At 40.3% G+C, this 14600-nt stretch overlaps 1 protein-coding gene and 1 long non-coding RNA gene across 5 annotated transcripts in view; one reads left to right on the top strand and one right to left on the bottom strand.

Annotated features, from left to right (window-relative positions):
- The window catches only part of AKAP9 (A-kinase anchoring protein 9), a 547514-nt gene that overhangs the window by 390785 nt on the left and 142129 nt on the right, over positions 1-14600 (top strand). The window lies entirely within an intron of this gene.
- The window catches only part of LOC115468452, a 144472-nt gene that overhangs the window by 105480 nt on the left and 24392 nt on the right, over positions 1-14600 (bottom strand). For both annotated transcript variants that reach the window (XR_003941872.1, XR_003941871.1), the window contains exon 2: positions 9202-9298. This is a non-coding gene — a long non-coding RNA (uncharacterized LOC115468452). The remainder of the gene's footprint in view (positions 1-9201; positions 9299-14600) is intronic.

Raw genomic sequence — 14600 nt, forward strand, 5'->3', positions numbered from 1 at the left:
TTTCCAACTAAAGTTGCTATTGAGGCCCACTCCATCCTATCCAAATCTGTCTTGTCAATTGCAGGACACAGACCATAAAAGTCTGCCCAGTTCTGTCCTCACTTTCCAAATTACTGGAGTTTCCGTCAAAGCCCTCTCTAGCACATCCTAAACCGGATTATCATATATGGGACTCAGACCATACAAGCCTGCCCAGGACCGGCCTTATTTCTTCACAGCCAGTCGCCATCTAAAGTGCCACTCGACATGCTACTACTACTACTTAACCTTTCTAAAGCGCTACTAGGGTTACGCAGTGCTGTACAATTTAACATAGAGGGACGGTCCCTGCTCAAAGAGCTTACAATCTAAGAGACAAGTGAACGGTCAGTCCGATAAGGGCGGTCAAATTGGGGCAGTCTGGATTTACTGAACGGTAAGAGTTAGGTGCCGAATGCAGCATTGAAGAGGTGGGTTTTAAGCAAAGACTTGAAGATGGGCAGGGAGGGGGCTTGGCGTAAGGGCTCAGGAAGGTTGTTCCAAGCATAGGGTGAGGCGAGGCAGAATGAGCGGAGCCTGGAGTTGGCGGTGGTGGAGAAGGGTACAGAGAGGAGGGATTTGTCCTGTGAACTGAGGTTACGGGCGGGAACGTAAGGGGAGATGAGGGTAGAAAGGTAGTGAGGGGCAGCAGACTGAGTGCATTTGTAGGTAAGAAGGAGAAGCTTGAATTGAATGCGGTATCTGATTGGAAGCCAGTGAAGTGACCTGAGGAGAGGGGTGATATGAATATATCGGTTCTGGCGGAATATGAGACGTGCAGCAGAGTTCATACACTCAACCATTTAAGGGTTTTTTTTTAATATATATCATTTATTTTCTAATTATAGATCCTCTGTGTTCATCCCACACATTTTTGAATTCCGTCATGGTTTTTTTCTCCACAACCACCCACTCCATGAAAAAGAATTTCCTGACACTACTCCTAAGTCTACCACCCCACAACCTCAATTCATGTCCTCTAAGTTTACCATTTTCCCTTCTATGGAAAATATTTGTTTCTGTATTAATACCTTTCAAGTATTTAAACGTCTTATCATATCTCCCCTGTCCCCCCTTTCCTCTAGGGTATACATATTTAGGTCTTCCAGTCGCTTCTCATACATCTTTTAACGCAAGCTCCATACCATTTTTGTCACCTTCCTCTGGACCACTTCAAGTCTTTTTAAATCCTTAGCAAGATACGGCCTCCAAAACTGAACACAACAACTCATACAGGGGCATCAGCACCTCCTTTCTTCTGCTGGTTTCCACTTGTCAACACAATACGTGCATCACCTTTCATAAAAGTAAAAGGGGGGAAGGGATAAAGCGTATACCCAAAAACACAAAACTGAAATGCAACAGTTGATTCAACACTTAGTGGAAGCATAAGAAAATAAGAGTAGCCATACTGGGTCTGACCAGTGGTCCATCTAGCCCAGTATCGTATTTTCTAAACAGTGGCCATGTCAGGTCAGAAGTACCTGGCAGAAACCCAAATCGTGGCAACACTCCATACTACAAATCCCAGGGCAAGGAGTTGCTTCCCACGTCTGCCTCAATAGCAGACTATGGACTTTTCCTCCAGGAATTTATCCAAACCTTTTTTAAACCCAGATACGCTAACCGCTGTTACCACCTCCTCTGGCAAAGAGTTCCAGAGCTTATTCGTTGAGTGAAAAAATATTTCCTCCTGTTTGTTTTAAAAGTATTTCCATGTAACTTCCTCAAGTGTACCCTAGTTTTTGTACTTTTGGAATGAGTAAAAAATTGATTTACTTCTACTCGTCCTACACCACTTTAGATTTTGTAGACCTCAATCATATCTCCCCTCAACCATCTCTTTTCCAAGCTGAAGAGCCCTAACCTCTTTAGCCTTTCCTCATATGAGAGGATTTCCAAGCCCTTTATCATTTTAGTCGTTCTTCTTTGAATGTTTTCTAATTCCGCTAAAAGGTTTTTGAGATACAGCAACCAGAACAGAATGCAATACTCAAGGTGCAGATGAAACGCAAAGGCATTATACTATTTTCAGTCTTATTCACCATCTCTTTCCTAATAATTCTTAGCATCCTGTTTGCTTTTCTGTCCGCCACCGCACTCTGAGCAGAAGATTTCAGCGCACTATCTGCAACAACACCCAGATCTTTTTCTTGAGCGCTGACCCCCAAGGTGGACCCTAGCATCAAGTAACTGTGATTCGGATTATTCTTTCCAATGTGCATCACTTTGCATGTGTCCACATTAAATTTCATCTGCCATTTGGACACCCAGCACCTTTGGCAGCAGTTACAGTTGTGACTCACAACTTGTGTATCGTTTCAGATAGGTCATCACCAACTTTCAGTGGATTGATTTTTTTTCAATATTGGGTCAGTTCTTCACAAAACTGTTCAAGCTTTCTCAGATTCTTTGGAGAACCTGGATAGACATCAATCTTCCAGTCGTGCCACAGATTTTCAATTGGATTTAGGTTGAGACTAGGACTGGGCCAGTTAAGGACACTTACTTTTTTGATCTTTAGGCACTGCACTATAGGCTTAGCTGTGGACTTTGTTATTTGCCATGCTGAAAGGTGAAATTCTCTCCAAGCTTCAGTTTTCTTGGAGGGGGCAGCAGGTTTTTGTCATACTTTCCTGTACTTTTCTCCAATCATTGCCCTTTCTTTCCGGACAAGTATTCCATTTCTTGTTGGTGAGAAACATCTTCATAACATGGTGGTACCACCACTATACTTGTAGGAAAGGGGTTCTGTGGATAATGTGCTACGTTATGTATGCACCAAATATGAACATTTTGCATTCAAGCCAAAACGTTTTATTTAATTTCATTGGACCACAAAACATTTTGCCACATTACTATAGTATCTCCTAAGTGTTTATTTGCATAGTTCAAACTGGATTCAAGCTGGGTATGATAAGCGCCTTCATGTCTTCCTACAATATAGGCTGATTTATAGAGTGCTTGGAATATAGTTGCCACATACAACTTTGACCAATCTTTGCCATTGAAACCTGTACCACTTTTACAGTTAGATATAAACAAAAGGAGGAACGGAAAAAAAACCAATCCAAAATATCACAAAAGAGTCTTCATTGATAAATTGCAAAAACATTAACCCTCTAAATAAGCTAAATGCTCTATCTCAAGAGGAAAAAAGCCTCAGAACTGATGTAAGTACTACTTGTACGATTATGTTTTTAATGTTCAATCCTTGGCAGAAAAAAACTCCTATCGGGATAAGGCTCTCCACTCTTTTAGAACTTTTTAAATTTCTAAATTTTTAAGTGACAGCCTACTACACATGAAGAAACTCTGCAGGAAACTCAAAAGAGTATGGGCCAAAAACAAAACCATATGAAGAAAAGCCTTAAGAACATACACAAAAAGCATAAAGAAAGCGAAAGCAGAATGCTCTAGTGCATATACGAACCTTGACCAGACCAGTACAAAAAAAATATTTGAACTCATGAACAAACTACTGAAAACCCAGAACATACTGGCAACAACTGAAACACCACCATCGGCAGACAAACTTGCACAATACTTCAAAACCAAAATAACAAACACAAGATCAAACCTCGCAACACTTCAGATAAACATCACAGACCATCTACAGGACTGCAAAACACATGACAAGCACACTGCAGCAGACAGAATATGGACCATGTTCAAACCACCACAACCAGACACAGTAAAGACACTACTGACAAAATACGCGCATGCATACTACCTACTGGACAAATGCCCCAACTACATGATGAAAAACTCACCAGACTGGTTCATTGAGTACCTCACCAAACACATCACATACATGTTTGAAAGAGGTCAATTTCTAACAGACAAAGCCGACATAGTACTCACACCTGTCCCCAAAAACACTACCAGCAAGATCAGTGATATCACAAACTATAGACCAGTAGCCTCAATACCGCTACTGACCAAAACGACAGAAGGTCTAGTAACCCAGAAATTAATGGAATACCAGACAAAATTCTCAATTCTTCATAAATCCCAGTCAGGTTTCAGACCACAACACAGCACTGAGACGGTCATAACCACCCTGATAATGAAATTCAGAAGCATAATATGCCAAGGACTAAATGTACTACTACTACAATTCGACGTGTCAAGTTCATTCGACCTAGTAGACCACACCACGCTAATGACAATGCTAGACAACATAGGCATCAGTGTGAATTTGGCTTCCTAAAGACCAGATCCTACGTTGTAAAGATGTCCAACCAAGCATCAGCATTTTGGACCTCTGAGTGCGAGGTCCCACAGAGATCAGCGATATCACCAATATTGTTCAATGTAATGATGGCACCACTCAGAAAAAAACTAGAACTAATGGGCTTCAACCCATTTATATATGCAGATGATGTCAGCATCTTCATACCTTTCCATAACAATATTACATACAGGATAAAATAAAAAAAAAGGACTAGACCTTATGGAAGAATGGGCAACAACTTTCAAACTCAAACTGAACAGAGACGAAACCAAATTCCTAGTACTAACCAACCCACAAAACCCCACAGCCTACCAAAAATTCACAATCAATCAACAAACTTAATTGAAACGCAACTTAAAATATTAGGAATCATATTTGACAAACACCTAACGCTGGGCAATCAAATATCAACAGTGACATCAAAATGTTTCAGAACACTATGGAAATTGAGAAGAATAAGAGACTATTTCCCTAGAAAAATTTTTGTTCAACCAACGATACTATCACAACTAGACTACTGTAATGCAGCATATATAGAGTGCAAGGAAAGCACGCTAAAATCACTGCAAATAGTCCAAAACGTGGCAGCAAGACTGATTTTTAAGAAATCGAAATATAAAGAGCGACCCCACTGCTTGAAAAACTACATTGGCTGCCAGTCAAAGCAAAAATATTTCTCAAAACGAGCACCCTAATCTTTAAGATACTGTTTGGAATGGCACCTGAATATATGCTTAACCTGACTGAGCTATCCTCAAGAAATGCCATTCCAGAAAACAGATACTACCTACTCATACATCTACCCAACTAAAAAAACACCATATACAAAAAACTATCTACACAGCTGAATTTAGCTACCAGGGTTCAAAATGGTGGAACTTGATACCAAAAACCATAAGAAATATCACAAGTCTCCTTCAATTCAGAAAAGAAATGAAAACCTACCTCTTCAAAATATTCTACAGTTAATCCCAAAGATATCATCGCATTCCTTTCAAAACTACCTCTTCAAAAACTATAAGAATAGTCTGTCTGCTATGGCCTTGACCTCTCTGAGCACTCCTGATCTAATGGTCCCAGTGATTCCCTCGCAGGCTTCCTGCTTCTGATACATCTTAAAAAAAGCATTACTATGAGTTTTCATCTCCATGGCAAGTTTTTCTTCTTATTCTCTGTTAACTTCCTTTAGAAATTTTACCTCCCTAGCACTCCCTGATTTAACATTTATCCAGTCAATATTGGGATAATTGGAATCACCCATTATTTTAATGTTGCTCAAAGCCTTAAAAGTTAAAAGAAGGATCTTGTATTGAAATTGAAATGACACAGGAAGCTAATGATGGTTCATGAGAAGAGGTGTCACCCTTTCGAATTTCTTTTTCTGACATAGAACATGAATCGCCATGTTTTAGATCATTTGAAGTTTTCTAAGAGAACCAGATTGGAGAATGTTTAAGGATGGGACCTCGGGGTCAGTATAATAAATAAGATATCATCAGTGTAAATATAGAAGGAATAGGATATACCTTAATTATACTTGCAAAGGGCCTGAAGTGTATTGTACCCAGAATAAAACCACCTGAAGTTCAGGGGAAAAAATTAGTTTTTAGATCAATGATTGTCCTTGTATATAAAAAAAAATTACTTCTCTTTTTTAGTATGGTAAACAGTGGAGTACAGTAGAAAAAAATTGCAACACATTTTATTGAACTCTTCCTATTAAAACTATCTTTGATGTTTTCAGCAATAAAGAACATAATTGTCCTTTGGGGAAGGAAAGAAACTGAATAGTACTCAAATTGCAAAATTAGAACAGGTACTAACAAGCTTTAATTTCAAAGGTTGCTTCTTTTATACAAAAATGAAACTACAAGTAAAGGCATAAAGTAAGAGAAACCTCTTTATAAAATGACCCCATTGAACTTGTAGCTCAGAATCAGAATGTAGCCATCAAGCTCTGGTGTTAGTGAAGCTTTCACTGCTTTTTTTTGTAAATAATTTTTACTTTACAGGGTGATTCTGTGTCAACAGAACATTTTCTCCATAGAAAAGCAGGATAAATTAGCCATACAAACAGTTGACATCACCTAATAGTATCGATGCAGAACATTTCTACAAAGCTGTAGAAAAGCCTGCCAGGTTTTATCTGGCTTGCATGAAACTTGCTGCCATAGCATGGGGTCCCCTCTCTCTTTTTGTCTATGGACCTAATCAAATACATTTCTCATTTTTTCCTCTCAGAGTTTTTTTTTCCTCTCAGAGTTTTTTTTAATTATTATAATTTTGGTCTATCAGTTTATCCTTCCTACTGTCCTTCTGCTTCTGTGCTTTTGAGATAGTTTTTTTAGTACTTTTGGTTAAGTTGCTGGGTTTTTTTCCCATAACAGATATTGTGCATCTGGGTTTTGTTTGTATTAGTGAAGCCTATTCAGTCATCTGTGTTCAATTTGATTTTCAGCACAATTTCATAATTTGATTTTGCTTTATTAATTTACCTCTCTGAGGCATGTAGATGGCCATTGCCTTCAGATGGCAACTGACATGCAATTGAAATATGTATAAGATTGATCATCACAGAGATTACTTAATTGCACTTACTGTCTGGAAATAGATCATTTACTTGTTACATTTGTATCCCACATTTTCCCACCTATTTGAAGGCTTAATGTGGCTTACATAGTGCCATAAGGCGTTAGCCAGTCCGTCAGAGAAACGAATACTGGTGATGTTGTGGTTGAATAGGGAACATTAGAGTCAGGCACAAAGGGGTTCGAAGAGAGGGAAGATTATATAATGTCCAGTACGATCGTTGGTTATGCTGTGTTGCAGAATATAGGCATTTATGTTGGGTCAGTAAGGTATGCCTTTTTGAACAGGTTGGTTTTTAGTGATTTCCTGAAGTTTAGATGGTCATAGATTGTTTTGACAGCTTTTGGTAACTCCATAGTTGTGTGCTTATATAGGAGAAGCTGGATGCAGAGGTTGTTTTGTATTTGAGTCCTTTGCAGTTTCGGTAGTGGAGGGTTAGGTATGTTCGTGATGACCCAGTTCTGTTTCTGGTTGGTAGATCTATGACGTCTATCATGTATCCTGGGACATTACCGTAGATAATTTTGTGGACGAGGGTGCAGATTTTGAAGGTGATACGTTCTTTAATTGGGAGCTAATGTAGTTTTTCTCAGAGGGGTTTGGCACTTTCGAATCGTGTTTTGCCGAATATCAGTCTGGCTGCTGTGTTTTGGGCAGTCTGGAGTTTGAGTTGTTCTTTACATCCCGCATAGATTCCGCTGCAGTAGTCTGCATGGCTTAGTACCATTGATTGCATTAGATTACGAAATATTTCACTCAGGTAGAAAAGTTTTACACGTTTAAGTTTCCACATTGAGTGGAACATTTTCTTTGTAGTGGAGTATATTTGGCTCTCAAGAGTAAGGTTACGGTCGATTGTGACGCCGAGTATTTTTAGGTTGTCTGAGATAGGGAGGGTGTGGTTTGGGATGTTTATGGTTGTGGGGTTGTACTTATTGTGTTGAGATGAGAGGATGAGGCAGTGTGTTTTTTCAGCATTCAGTTTCAGTTGAAATGAGTTTGCCCATGAGTGATGATGTCCTTAATTGTGATATGCAAGTGGAGGGGTTTGCTTAGTGGTTAGAGCACTGAGCTTGACATCCAGAGGTGCACAGCTCAAATCCCACCGCTGCTCCTTGTGATCTTGGGCAAGTCACTTAACCCTTCATTATCTCAGGTACAAAATTAGAGTGTGAGTCTTTCAGGGACAGGGAAATAACTAGTGTACCTGAGTGTAACTCACCTTGCGCTATTATTGAAAACGTGTGAGCAAAATCCAGTTGTTTGGTATTCTGGTAGCCCAAGAAGAGTCCCAAAAGCAAGAATCTTCCTATACCACCCATTTAGTGCATTAAGATTTCTCAGAATCGAGTATGGCGAGGAAGAAGCATTACAGAGTTTAGCACAAGGGCATCGGAGCACTAGGCTCATTCTCCATCAATGCTTGCACCCAAGTGCAGAAAGAAAGCAGCATTAACTTTTACCCAGCAGCTTTATCCAGATGTTGAGGAAGGCTAGGGGAACACATATAAGGGAACAAGTTATATATTAAGCAACTAGGTTTGTCTTTGAATCAGGAATTTATTCTTAGTCAAATTTTGACCAATTACAATTGCTAATGTGATATAACAACAAGAGAAATATATTGGGTACTGGTGAGTAATTATCTGACCCCCCCCCCCCCCCCCGACTAGTTACTAATTAACTAATATGGTTTGACTTCAACCTGTTTCACTGTAAATTCTGACATTGACTGTTATACAGACTTCCCAAGGGCCCTCTAATTTGAATTCTCATCCTCCTTAGTGTGCGTTCTTTCAACGGACCATTGTGCAGCAATTCTTCTTTCTCTGATGTTTCTATCAGTGACATACCAAGAGCGGGGTAGTGGGTGCAGTCCTTGTATATAAAGGGTGCAGGCAGTAAGCCCCAGAACAGGAAGTTGATGTCGGGGGGAGGGGCAGGGGACCAGCAAAGCCGACAGCCACATATGTGTAAACTGCTGCTCCGCAATTGCTCAGTGTACCCCCTTACTGCCCGGAAGAGAGGTGGAAGTGATGCACCTGAAGAAGGGGGGTGCTCTCCTATGGGTTGCAGACAAGCTAGGTATGCCACTGCTTTCAATTATTCACCTGACTTGCAAAACCTCAGCTCTAAATCTGTGAAATCTGCTTCTATTCAGATATTAGCACACTTCACAGAGCAGCTGTGGGGAGCACTTCAGTCACTTATAGATTCTATTGTATCTTGTCACTCCTGGCTGTCTAGCCATAATATGTAAATATTACCATCTTAACCTGTAATTCAGCACCCTAGCAAGGGTTTTTCTCCATTGTCACCCTACAGTATCCCTATAGAGTATTAGAAAACAAACCTACCTTTCCAGATGAGGGAGATTCCTGTTTCCGTGATCCTGCCACTCTCGGGAAAATTACTTTGCCTCTTCCAGGGAAAACACCTCCACCTTGAGATCATCTGTAAGGACAAGGGGACAAATAAAATCTGATAAAAGATTTTTTTCATTTTTGGAAGAGCAGCGCTAAGCCCACTTATGTCTAATGCAGCTGAATACTTCCCAATTAATCCATAAATATCCTGATCAAATTCATATGAATCCCACAGAATCTGAACAGTTGAAAAGTGATTATCAACTCAGTATACTACAGAGCATAGGTTTGGCAGGTGTCTCCCTCCCTCTGTCTTGGGGTCTTGATCTTTGATGTTCCTTCTTGTTTCTGCTGTGTTGCCAGATACTTCATTTTACAACATCAGTTGGTGCCATCCAGTCTCAAACTGCTACCTCCAAATTTAGTTCTCAGGTATTTGATGCTAGGCACTGTTAATTAGCTGAAGGCTTTTCTGACTTGAAGTCAGCTACCATTTCTTTGTCAGATTCTTCAGATCACAGATGACCATTTCCTCTTCTTGCATGGTCATGAGCCTTTCACACAGAGAAATATAAGAATAGCTATACTGGGTCAGACCAGTGGTCCATCTAGCCTAGTATCCAGCTTTCCAGTGTGGCCAATCCAAGTCTCAAGTACTTGGCAGATACCTAATTAGTAGCAACATTTCATGCTACCAATCCCGGGGCAAGCAGTGGCTTCCCCCATGCCTAATTCAATAACAGACTGTGGACTTTTCCTTCAGGAACTTGTCCAAACCTTTTTTAAACCCAGGTACGCTAACCACTGTTACCACATCCTCCGACAGCGAGTTCCAGAGCTTAACTATTGTTTGAGTGAAAAAATGATTTCCATGTAATTTCATTGAGTGTCCCCTGGACTTTGTACTTTTTGAAAGAGTGAAAAATTGATTCACTTCTACCCCTTCTACACCACTCAAGATTTTCTAGACCTCAGTCATATCCCCCTCAGCAGTCTCTTTTCCAAGCTGAAGAACTTAACCTCTTTAGTCTCTCTTCATACGGGAGGAGTTCCATCCCCGGTATCATTTTGGTTGCTCTTGTTTCCACTGTATCTTTTTTTTAGATACGGCAACCAGAACTGAACACAATACTCAAAGGTGATGTTGCACCATGGAGCGATATAGAGGCATTATATATTTTTGTTCTTATTTTGCATCCCTTTCCTAATAATTCCTAGTATCCTGTTTGCTTCTTTTGGCTGCCACCTGTTTATTATAGAGTCTATTGGAAGGCTATAAAGCCATAATATTAATAGTTTTGGTTGGGGAAGTAATAGGGTTTCCACCAATTACACACCACACACTGGGCAGAAGATTTCAGCATGTTGTCTACAATGACACCTAAATGTTTTTCTTCAGTTCTGACTTCTAAGGTGTGGACCCTAGTATCAGGTAACTATGATTCGGATTACTGTTTCCAATGTGCATCACTTTGTATTTGTCCACATTAAATTTCATCTGCCATTTGGATACTCAGTCATCCAGTTTCCTAAAGTTTTCCTGCAATTTTTCACAATCCACATGTGTTTTGACAACTTTGAATAGGAAGAGAACTGTCAAATTATGTATGCTTCTGTGCAAAAAAAATTGAAAATTTTGCAAAATCTGCACACTTTATTTGTAATTTTCTTGTGCAGAATTTCCCCATTGTAAGGGCTGGCTTCTTCCACCAGGCATGAAATACCCCCACCACTTACCCACCACCACCACCATCATCATAGCAGTTTCCCTTCTCAGGTTCCACTTTCTCCTTTTCTGTCTTAGTTTGTATCCCTTCCCCTGTTAAGTTCAGCCCCCCCCCCCCCTTTTCTCTACCCCTTCTCCAGGGTATTCTCATGTGGCAGAATACCTCCAGTTTTTCTCCCTCTTTTCTGCTCCCTTTTTGTTCACCTATTCTCTACCCTTGGGCAGCACTCTGCCTTCAGTCTTCCCATCCCTCAACTTTCACTGCCTTCCCTATGCTTTCCCCCTAATTCTCATCAAGATCCCTCTTCTGTCCATCCCCAAGGTTATCTTCCCCTTAGGCAAATCCCCACCTTACTTTTCTTTTTCCCAATCCTCATAGCATACACACGCCATCTACCTTTTGCCAGCCCTTTCCCTCCCATGATGTGTACATCCTCCATCCACCTTCTTCTAGCCCTCCACCCCATGACACACATTGTCCCACCCCCATGTTATGTACACACTATCTACCTTTCTCCAGCTCCCCCCACCCACCCCATCCACTTTTCTTCAGCCCCTCCCGGCACAGATTATTCTATCCACTTTGCTGAAGCTGCCCCTCCTTGCCATACACCACCCCATCCACCTTGCTGCTCCAGCCCCCCCCCCCCCAATGGCACACACCACCCCATCCACCTTGCTCCAGCCTGCCCCCCCCCCCCCCATGGCATACACCAGCCCCTCCATTCTGTTGGAATGTAATTGTATTTTACATGCATTGCCTGTCACCTATTATTTCTCTGTGATTACTCTGTGACCTCTGATGTGAATTACTTAGAGAGGTCACACAGCTATGCAACTTCCTGTGGGGGTTAGACACAGCAGATGCAGCACATGGAGCACATGGAGCTCATGATCTCTCCTAACCTGAGAGGATCTATGGTGGTGTGAGCATCCATTACCATCTAAGCACATGGAAGGAGCTGATAATACAAATGTATAGTAATATGTATATATAAGCCTGTCTGATTATAATCTAACTGCAAACTGTGAGTAAACAGATGTTTTGTTACTTCAACTTTAAAGTGACTCAGCAGTGAATTATTCAGGGGTGAATGAGAGAGAGATGAAGAAAGAAATTAACATTTCTAAAGCTGAAGCTGTGTGTACTAAAATCTGCTAATTATTTACTACAAATAATCCAACAAAAGGGTTATGGGCCCAGGGTCCAGGAATTGAAAAAGAAGAGAAATATTACCAGGCAGAAAAAAAAAAAAAAAAAGGCCACATTTTTCTCTTAAGTTTTAAAGGAAAGATTCAGTCTGTCTCTCTCTCCCCCCACACAGCAGACAGAAGGCTAAGAAAATGGCTGAGGGAAGAAATTCACCATTGTTCTATTCTCTCAAGGTGCCTAAATTAACTGAGTTTAATTATCGGCAGTGGGAACTAAGATTCATATGTCTCCTTCGAGCAAAAAGATTAAATATATGCTTAGACCAAGACAGAACAGCTGAAAATATGGCTGAATGGGACAATGCAAACTATTATGTGAAGTGCATGCTTTTGGAAGCTCTCTCAGAGAAACAAGCCATATTAGTGGAGGGAAAAGATACACCAAAGGACATTTTATATAAACTGAGAACTATGTATGCAACTACATATGCAAAGCAGCAACCAATTTGGTTGGCAGAGTTGAATGAAACCAAATTAAGGGATAAAAGTAAATGTAATGATCACATTATGCATCTTATGTCTTCATTTCAAAAGCTAGAACTTTCTGGAATTCCCATGTGTGATGCATTGAAAAGAGCATTTCTTTTTACCTCACTATCAAAGAAGTTTGATGTTTTTAGGTCTGTAAATGAGGCCATTGAAGGGCAATCTTTTGAACAGACAACATCAAAACTAAGGCAGGAATGCATAATAAATGATTCTGAGGAGATGTGTTCTCAAAGTCAGTCAGAGAGAAATGAAACAAATTTCTTGGCAAAGAACAGAGGAAGGCGGAGCTATGGGAAAACTCCACCCAAGGGCAAGCTGATTTGCTACTCATGTGGAAAGGAGGGACATGTATCTAAATGGTGTAAGGAAACACAAAACACTCCCTCTAGCTCACCTAAGCCAATGGAACTAAAGAATTTTCAAACCAGGAAATGTATGAAGGACAAAGATAAACACAAGGGCTTTCTAATGGCAGAAAAATCTTTGACTATGGTAAATAATAATTCAAATGAAAGTACTTGGATTTTGGATTCAGGGAGCACATGCCATTTAACCAATTGTAAAGATTTCTTTCAGGAAATGTGTCCAGAGGAAGGTATTCTTAAAACTGCAAACGCAGGGACTGCTAAGATCCAAGCAAAAGGTATTGGATTCTTAAAATGCAAAGTGTCTAATGAAGTTAAAGAAATTCCTGTAAGTGATGTCTTGTATATTCCCCAAGCAGTTTGCAATATGCTTAGTGTATCTACATTAGATAAGAAGGGATTTGTGATTCATTTTGAAAACAGTAAGTGCACAATCTCTAAAAATGATGAAGTGTATGCTGAAGCTTTTATGCATAATGATGTTTATAAGCTGAACATTTCAGGTGAAGCCTCACATATGGCGCAAGTAAGGAAGAATGATGGTAAATGTAGTCTGGAAATCTGGCACCGCCGCCTGGGACATCGTGATTCTAAGGTGATCCAGGATCTTTACAGTAAGCAACTGGCCACCGGCATTCAGATAAGTGCAGATGCTGGTAAAATGGAGAAATGCATAGACTGTGTTACTCAAAAGGGTGTGAGACCCTCATTTCCTGCATACACAGGAAATAGGAGTAATAAAGTGCTGGACTTAATACACAGTGACTTATGTGGACCGTTTAATATCCCATCATTGGGAAATAACAGATTTGTGCTAATATTCTTGGATGATTTCTCTAGATATTGTGTGGCCTATTTGCTGAAAGAGAAAAGTCAAGTCACAGACATGCTGAAGAAATACGTAGCCATGGTGAGCAATAAATTTGAAAGAAAACCAAAGGTTCTTCAGACCGACAATGGTGGTGAGTTCACTTCACAAAGCATGCGCACATTTCTAGAACAAGAAGGCATTCAGCATATCACAACAGTAGCTTATACACCAGAGCAAAATTCTGTTGCAGAGAGAAAATTTAGGTCACTTGTGGAAATGACCAGATGTATGCTGTCAGATAGCAATCTCCCTAAAAGACTATGGGGGGAAGCCATTCTCACAGCAGTGTACCTACAAAACAGAATGCCAACTAAAGGCGCTGAGCGCACACCACATGAGACATGGCATGGTAGGAAGCCAAACCTGTCACACATAAGAACATTTGGAAGTACAGCATATGCTCATATACCAAAGCAAAGAAGGCATAAGCTGGATTCCACAACAGAAAGGGGCATTTTAGTTGGCTATGCTCCAGGACACAAAGGATATAGAATTTTAAATCTGAAAACTGGCATTGTTGGCATAAGACATGTTACATATTTTGATGAAAACAAAAGGGTTGATAAAGGCTGGATTATCCCAGATGAGCCTTATCATCCAGAATATGAAACTAGAACCATAATAGACATGCCAGTGTATATAAATGCCATACCAAGGCAGATGTCTGAAAGCAACTCATCTGTATCTAACGAGGAACAGGCAGAGGAAGCAGACACAGAAAGGATCA

The sequence above is a fragment of the Microcaecilia unicolor genome, chromosome 1 (assembly GCF_901765095.1).
Source record: "Microcaecilia unicolor chromosome 1, aMicUni1.1, whole genome shotgun sequence".
Lineage (NCBI taxonomy): Eukaryota > Metazoa > Chordata > Amphibia > Gymnophiona > Siphonopidae > Microcaecilia > Microcaecilia unicolor.